This window comes from Lactuca sativa, chromosome 4 (assembly GCF_002870075.4).
Source record: "Lactuca sativa cultivar Salinas chromosome 4, Lsat_Salinas_v11, whole genome shotgun sequence".
Lineage (NCBI taxonomy): Eukaryota > Viridiplantae > Streptophyta > Magnoliopsida > Asterales > Asteraceae > Lactuca > Lactuca sativa.
The window spans coordinates 304,119,516-304,128,611 of record NC_056626.2 but is presented as its reverse complement, the minus strand read 5'-3'; positions in this window follow the sequence as shown (position 1 = coordinate 304,128,611).

Genomic DNA, 9,096 nt, shown 5'->3' with positions numbered 1-9,096 from the left:
TTTATAATGATAAACTAACAAGGAAACACATTCAATATTTAGAACTTATAGTTATACACTTTGCTCAACATAATACAAAGTGTCATGAAAGTTATAATGCTGTTAACTAAATTGAACCCTTCTGCGCTGTTTTAGAAAAGTCATAGAAAAATCATACGAAGTCGAAAACTAAATCCGTAAATTCTGAGCGGTTTTTGACCCGGTTAAGGGTCGGAATGGCCCGTATGACTTCAAAAAGTTACGAAAACTTTTGAGTGAGATTTGGGAGAGATTTCACATTCTTGGAGAGATTTGGGAGAGATTTCACATTTTTGGAGAGATTTAGGAGAGATTTCACATTCTTGGAGAGATTTCTCATACAAAGAGAGATTTGGGAGAGATTTCACATTCTTGGAGAGATTTCTCATACAAAGAGAGATTTGAAAGAGATTTCACATTCTTGGAGAGATTGCTCATGCAAAGAGAGATTTGGGAGAGATTCTTGATAAAGAGAGATAGAGTGAAAGCGATTGAGAGAGGTTTCATGTGTGACAATGGTGAGTGTTTGGCTCCGCAACGCAAGGTCCGTGAACCCCGTTAAGTCATGTTTAAGGATCTTACCCACTCCCGATGAGTATATAACATTGTTTTATCAGTTTGGTTCACTGTTTAGCACTAAGGCTTAGGAAATTTAAACACACAAACTTTCCAAGTGATGTTTTCTCATTAAAATAGTGAGTTATACAGTAATTACATAACGTACGCCCCAATACACAAGGTTAAAAGAGTCGATGGGTTTGACTTGTTAACTTTGAATTGACTCGAAATTGACGATTGTCTCACCATACATACTATAAAACTAGAAATAAATAACGGGTGGACAGGCCCAACCCGATAACAAAATCGACAAAATAAAAGGCCCAATGACGTAACATAATATTCTCAACATATACTTCCAAATGCTAGAGGGTAATGGAGAACACATTGAGGTTTCAAGACTTCAAGAAAGTAAATGAATACAAATCAACTTTGTTTAGAATTTTTCAATAACTCAAGAAGTGCGGACAAGAAGTTACTGATGAAGATATGTTGGAGAAAACTTACTCCACATTTCATGCAACAAACATTACCCTGATGTAACAATATCATATGCAAAAGTTTACAAGATACTCTGAACTGAATACATGTGTGCTTGTTGCTGAAGAAAACAATGAACTCTTGATGAAAAACCATGAATCTCATCCAATGTGATCAGTGGAACTTCCTGAAGCAAATGCTACAAATATTGATGGTTATTGAAAGAATACACGTGGACGAGGGCATATTTGTGGTCAAGAACGAGGTCGTGGCTATTTTAATCGAAACCCAAGCCATAATCAAAACCATAATTCTGGTCGTGGACAATATAATAATCGTGGTCGTGGACAGAAAAGGAATAATTACAAATCTTCACAAAGAAACAATGTATGTACACACGATAAGGCCAAAGTGGTAAGGCATAATATTGGGACATCACAAAAATCTGATGGCTCATATTATAGATGTGGTAGCACAGGCCATTGGTCAAGGAACTGTCGCACACCTACACATCTTTGTCAACTTTATCAAGAGTCGATTAAAGTAAAATGAAAAGAAGCAAACCTCATTGATAATGTTGAATTCACTCCACTAACTTATGTTGATTTCTGCAATGACATGGAAGACATAAACTAAAAATTTCTATTGTATTTCTAAGAAACTTGTTTTTCCTTCATTTGGTTTTCATGTAATGTCTTTCCTACAATAAATGAACTTTCTTTATAATAATTATTAAGATTATGTTTATTCGCTTATTATTTCTTTCATATGTGAGGTTTAATATGATTCCAACTGGAGCACAACACCAAGGAAATGTTGGAGATCTTTGTATAGCAAATAGTGGTAGTATGCATACTATTCTGAAATCAAAGAAATGTTTTTCAAAATTAGTACCAATAAAAATAGTCATACATACAATATCAGGTCCCGCAGACTTGATAGAGGGAACTGGGAAAGCCTATTTTATATTACCAAATGGTACAAGCTTTTGTATAGAAATGTCTTATTTTCTCTAAAGTCTAATAGAAACTTACTAAGTTTTTCAATGACATGTATTTCAAAGGATATGATACAGAAACTGTGACCATTGAAAATAAGAAATATATGTATATTATAGACAAAAACCATGTTCTTGAAAAACTACCAACACTTGATTCTGGTCTGCACTATACATATATACATATCGTTGAATCAAATATTGTAATCAAAGGAAAAGATTGTGATCTTGGGACATTAAGTTTATGGCATGATAGGTTGGGCCACCCAGGATTAACAATGGTACGAAGGATAATTGAGAATACGCATGGGCATGAGAAAATAAATTTATTATAAGAACTTATCCAATATGCATGGAAGTGGAATAACATGTGAAATAAATAAGATGAAGTTAGAGAAAGTACTTTCTCGGTACAATGGGGCCAATCGTAAACAGTAGCACCGAATCAGCCTTTTGATACATGAATGTGCCCAGTTGAAGCTGAAAATAGTCAACCTACAGACCATGCCCAAGTATATGAAAATAACATCGCATCTTACATGACTGTCAGCCCAACTGAACCTGAAAATGGTCCAGATGATGAAGTAATTCATGTATGTCGCTTAACCTTTATTTATGTATTACCTAAAAGGCTAAACGAATATGAACTAAATGTTGATCACTTGATGTTAACATTCGAATAGGAACTTTAGTGAAGCCAAAACTAACCAGGAATGGCTCAAAGCAATGAAGGCTGAGATTGAATCGACTGATAAAAACAACACATGGAAACTAGTTTTCCCACCTAAAGATGTTAAGCCTATCGGGTTAAGATGGTTATTCAAAATTAAGAGAATACAAATGGATCCATTATTATGTACAATGGGCATCAAGTTGCTACATGTTATGTACAAGAACAAGGTATTAACTTTGATGAAGTATTCGTGCTAGTAGCCCTTCTCGCGACAATAAGACTCATGATTGCTCTCGTAGTCAGGAAAGGATGGAAGATTCATTACTTGGAGGTAAAAACACCGTTTTCGTGTGGCAAATTAAAGGAAGAAGGGTGCGTTAATCAACCTGAAGGTTTTATGAAGATAGGAGAAGGAAAATAAAGGTCTACAATTTGGCAAAAGTTTTATATGGTCTTAGGTAATCCCCCATGGAATGGAATTTAAAACTAAATAGTACTTTGGAAAATATGGGTTTTCAATGGTGATTGCAAGAAAATGAAGTTTATAGAAAAGTACCCAATGGGAAATTCATCATCATTGTTGTCAATGTAGATGATTAATTTGTACATGAATGAGTCTACAGATCATAAATCAATTTAAGACACGAATGGCATCGCAATTTGAAATGTAATACCATAGTGAACTAAACTTCTTGTTGGATATTGAAGTATCGCAAGAGAAAGGTTATGTGAAAGCCAATCAAGAAAGTTATACCATGAAGATCCTAAAAGAAGCAGGTATGAAAGATTGTAATGGAACTTAATATCCCATGGAGCGGCAACTAAAATTGTCAAAAGTTGAAGATGAACCAGAATTTGAAGCTACCCATTATCGAAAACTAGTGGGTTGCTTACATTATCTATTGCATACAAGTCTAGATTTAGAATACTCAATTGGGGTAGTTAGTCCTTACACGCAAAGCCCAAGAGAATCTCGCGCATGATCCATTAAACAAGTTCTTCGTTATCTTCGTGGAACAACCCCTTGTAGGATAATATATAAACAATGTGATGATATGAAACTTCTAGGATACATCGATAGAAGTCATAATGTTGATATAGATGATGGACTAAGTATAATGGGATATTTATTCTATGTTGTAGAATCACATATCACTTGGTGTTCTTAATAGCAAGACATTATGGCCTTATCTTCATGTGAAGCTGAATTTATGGCAGCTACAGCAGTTGCATGCCAGGCAATTTGGCTAACGGAGTGCTTAGCTGACCTGACAGGCATGAAGAAACAGAAAGTGTTTATTAGAATAGAAAACAAAAAAGCAATTGTTCTATTATTACTGGTAAAATGACCTATTGCCACACCTTTTGGAAACAGGGTTTTCACAGATTTGGCTAATTGCCTCACTAAAAGTCATTAATAAAATTTCAGTAATGTTTTAGTCACATATTAGCTAAAAATCGTCACCATTGCAATTTATCTTTCACATTTTGTCACTATTTTACATAAAAAAATGTGAAAAATAGTAGCTAATAGTCACGGTAGATCACTGTGACTATAAATATTTTGTTATGGCACTTAAAAAACATGTGACTATAAGTGTTTTATGATAACAATTTAATTTCGTATGTAATGATTTTGAATATAAAAAAATAACAACATGTGATTGTAAATAACTTATTATGACATTTGTAAGAAAATAAACATGTAACTAAAAGTAATTTATACTCACATTTTAATTTTTTATGTTTATCGAAAAGTAAAAAATAGTAACAATAAAAGGAAAAAATGTTACTATAAGTGTTTTACGGTGACAGTTTTCACAAATGAAACCAGTATTTGGAGGGAGTTTAATTTTTTCCAACCTGTTAAAAGTTTACGCTTTCAAAGAGCTAATTCGTGAAAATTTTGAAAGCCTCCAAATTCCCTGAAATTTTAAGATGTCCCAAATTCCCCCCCCCCCCCCCCTCTTTTTTTTGGCTTTCCCAAAAAATTCTCTAACTTCTCTTTTTACCATAATCGATACTTAGAAAAAAATGTCATTTGACTTTGCTTCTTCCCAAGAACGAAACAAATGCTACGATCCCACATGTCACCTTCGTCACTGCCCCACATACTCGTCATCTCCAACCCAACGATTCCCCATATACACGATTTTAATCTCGAGTAGCACCATCGTCAATAGCACCTGCATCATACCACAACAGTCTCCACCTCCATTGCGCCTCTAACCTACTTCATTGTCTCTCATCACCTTCCAATTTCACTTCTTCATCAACAAATTCGTAGTGTACCTTGCAATTTGTTTATGTAATTTTAATGTTTAGGGCTTTTGGTGGCTGAAACTAGTGTCAGGTATGTATTTAAAGTTTCAAGTATGTATTTTGATTTTCTAAACATTCTTCACCAACACTAACAAAATCTCTTCCTCCCTAAACAAGCGTTCACTGATGGTAGTCACCTCGATTGACATGTGAAATAAAAAATATGGAGGTCTGAAGTCTTTATGGTTCTTTTAATTTTCATGTTTCTTTTTCTTCTCTTTTCTGATAAATATTTTCAATGCTTTAGTTTTGAAACTTAACACAGCTAGGTTATTGATTTAGGTGATTCAAAAATAAATGTTGAACAGGTAGACTGCAGAAGGGTGAATTTCTTTAAACATAAATAGATTCAGCAAAGGGAAACTATTGTGCGACCTACTGATGCTCGTAACAGGATGCATAGAAGGAATACTTTTGCAGCAAGCATGTCTTTTTCTCCACCTCAAGTTTTATAAGGTTTGTGATCTAATCACTTTAGCAATATTAGAATGATAAGAGCACTAACAATAAGAATTATGGATTCAAACAGAAACTAAAGATGGAAATGGTGAAGAAGATGTTGATGGTGAATATTATAAGATGATGACAATGTACGTCGCTGCTAGGGCCACCTTTGTGGTCAGCTGAAATGCTCCTCCGGAAAACCTCGCATAATTGGCCTTTATATGACCGGTCTGGTTGCAGTGAAAACAAATCAAGCCCTTCTTTGGACAATCCCTGCTCATGCGACCTGGATGGCCGCAAGCATAACATGCCGAGCCTGCTACCCATCAGGCTCCACTGTGTGACCCACCGCACTTGGCACAACAGCCCCGGCCCTGTTGGCCTCTGCTAGGAGGACCGAAGGTCTTAGGCTTCTTAGCCTAACCCACAGCCATCTAAACCAGCTCCAGCTTCCACTTCGTCCAGAGCTCCAACTCAATTTCCCGTTCCCGGGCCTTCTCCACCATGTCATGCAGGGTCTTGCACCCTGAAAAGCTCTCTCGGATATCTTCCCTCAGCATGGAATGATACATCTTCTTCATCTCATCATCTATAGCGTATTGTGGAACCAACAATGCTCTCTCTCTGAACTTGGTGGTGATCTTTGCCACGGTCTCTATGGTCTGGTGAAGGTCATGGAACTCCCTCACCAATCGATGTACCTTAATGGTCGGTGCAAACTCTCGATCAAACCTTAACACAAACTCCTCCCATGTCAACTCAGCCACACCCGCCGATCCTATCTTGCGGGTAACCTCCTCCCACCATTCTCGCGCCCGATCCCCCAACATAAAGGATGCAACCACATATTTGCCGCCTCGGGGAAAAACCCCATGCGTCGAGCATTCTACATGTCTGTAACACCCAGAATCGGAAAGACCAAGAAAGGGAAAGGAAACCCTAAGTTGAAAGGGGGTCAACTCGTGGAGTCTAGGGAAGAACTCGATGAGTCGGAGCGGGATCCATGTGGAAGATTAAGTGACCGACTCGACGAGTCGGCAAGTAGACTCGGCGAGTCAGGTCTGGGTTAGGAAACCCTAATTCCGGGACTTGGTACCCTATTTAAGCATCTTATTCACTTCCCTAGGGCTCATTTGTGGCCCCTATTGTCCAGAACCAGAAACCCTAGGCACCCAACTCCATTGTTGAGCTAGTTCTTGCCTTGAGAGTGAATTGAAGCTTAGAGAAGGAAGAAGGGCCTTGGTGGTGCAAGAAGAACCTATAAATCTAGAGTTGGGGTAGCGTTTCAGACCAATTAGAGGTAAAAAGCTTATACCTTGACTGTTAATCATGTAGATCCCCTTTCTAGCATAGATTTTGTCACATTTGAACCATTTCTAAGGTCAATCTTTACATTGAGCCATTAAGGACGAAAGGGACTTAAGATCTAAGCATTTCTGAGCTTTAGAAGCTCTAAGGGGGCAGCTTTTCCCAGCCATGGCTTCATTTCATGACCTAGGCCTTCTTTCAAGCTTGGATTAAGTGTTCTAGCCTCATAACACCTTGCATGCACGTAAAGTTAGCAAGTTTACGTGCAATGCTAGCATTAGAAGTCCATATCTATGGGTTGAAGGGGTTGGAATGGACTGTAATCGACAGAGTAGAGATGTCATAAGGTGGAATCAGTGAGTTAGTTCATGGACTCGGCGAGTCGGGTCGCAAACCCAAACCCTTCTGTTTATGATTCGGATCAGTGAGTGGAGTTAGTAAAGGTTTCAACCAGACTGGGTACGTATTGTTCATGAAGATCATAATACTCGGCGATTTCGAAGAGGAACTCGGCGAGTCCAAGGCAATCTTCTGAGTTATGAAGATGAACTCGACGAGTTGCTCATACAACTCGGCGAGTCATGGCCTAGATATTCATGCGATGATAATGAACTAGACAAGTTCAAGGATGAACTCGGCGAGTCGGTTGAAGATAGTCCCGAAGTGTTAGATGAAGGAGAACTTGTCAAGTTCTCGCTAGACTCGACGAGTGGAGACGGGGTTGTTTTGGGATTTGAGGAGCATGTACTCGGCGAGTTGGCAGAACAACTCGACGAGTCGAGTCAACAAGAAGGTTGACTTTGACCAGGGCTTTGAACTTGAGAAGCACTTTGACCAAAGTTGACTTAGTTGACTTCTGGAGGACAGTTAGGCTAAGTGTTGCTATTATTTAGTATTGGTAGCTTGGGGAGCTAGAGGAGCAGCAGTTCGGAGAGTTTTGGATGGCAGCCAAAGGGTTATCAACAGTTTCAGCAGTACGAGGTGAGTTTTCCCTTTTGTGTGGATGGGTCTACGGCCACAATGCCAGCCCATGTAGTTATGAGCAGGAAGACCAGGGGGTTAGCCCTAGGCACTGTATGCTAGTATGTTATTCAGGATCAAGGACCAATGTTAGCGGGCGGGTGCCCCAGGAACGGTTTACATGAAAGTTTATACTTGTTGTCTATGTGATACATGTATGTTCCTAGTAAGGAGGTGAGGTTGGGCGAGGTCTCGTATCTCACCAATAGCAGAGTGTGGACGATGCTCCATATCTCATTAGCAGCAGGGCAGGGGCAAGGCCGATGGTAGGAATGGAGTGAGTGTGGGTTGGGCCCGTATCTCACTATCCGTAGGAGCATAGATCGGGTTTCATGACTTATCAGTAGCACGGCAGGGGCGGGGCCCAAGATAGGCGAGGCAATAGAACAGGAATCCAGTAGTATATGTTCAGTTGATGTGTTATGATATTATTGCATGTTAGTATATGTTAGCGGGCAGGGCCCAGAGACAAGCGGGGCCTAAAAGAAATAGATATGTACACCGAGCGGGGCTCGAAGCTAGGCGAGGCCTGGAGCAGGAGGGGCCCGAGGTAATGGGCGAGGCCAAGTATTTGCAATATGCGATTATGTGCATGGTATGTGGTAGCTTCGGGAACTTATTAAGCTTCGTGCTTACAGTTTGTAGTTTTGATTTCAGGTACTTTTGGTGGCGGAGGGAAGAGCTGGGGGTGATCGCATGGCACACACCATAGTTAGTCAGCCTGGGATGTTTACTCTGATAATAAGAACATGTTTTGAATTGATACTTTGAATTTATGTTATGACTTAAGTTATGGTTTTATAAATATGGTTTTAGTAATATTTTTAAAGGAAATTTTTGGTCGTGATTTTTTGGTCGTTACAAGTTGGTATCAGAGCCTTGGTTTGAGGGATTCAGACATACTTTCAGGTGTGCCTGAACTCAAACTGAGGAATTGGTATAGAAATTTTCAAAAGAAAATCAATTTTTGTAAAGATGAATTTTTGAGAAAAGAAAAAGAGTTTTAGAAAAAGTGAAAGGAATTTTAAAAAGAAAAGAACTTTGAAAAGAGAAAAGGGTGTGGTGCATGCAATCAGCCAAGCTCAAGTATGTTCTCCCAAAATACGCACAAAAGTTAGGTTATGATTATCAGTTAGTAGAACGGCATACTAGATTAGGACTAAGGACCTAGAGAGGATGCCTTATGTGCCTATTATATGTGCTTTTGAGCTGCATGATAGCATTGGTTAGACGGTAGTAGGATAGCCTGTTTAGGTTATGCCTAAGTATATGAGCT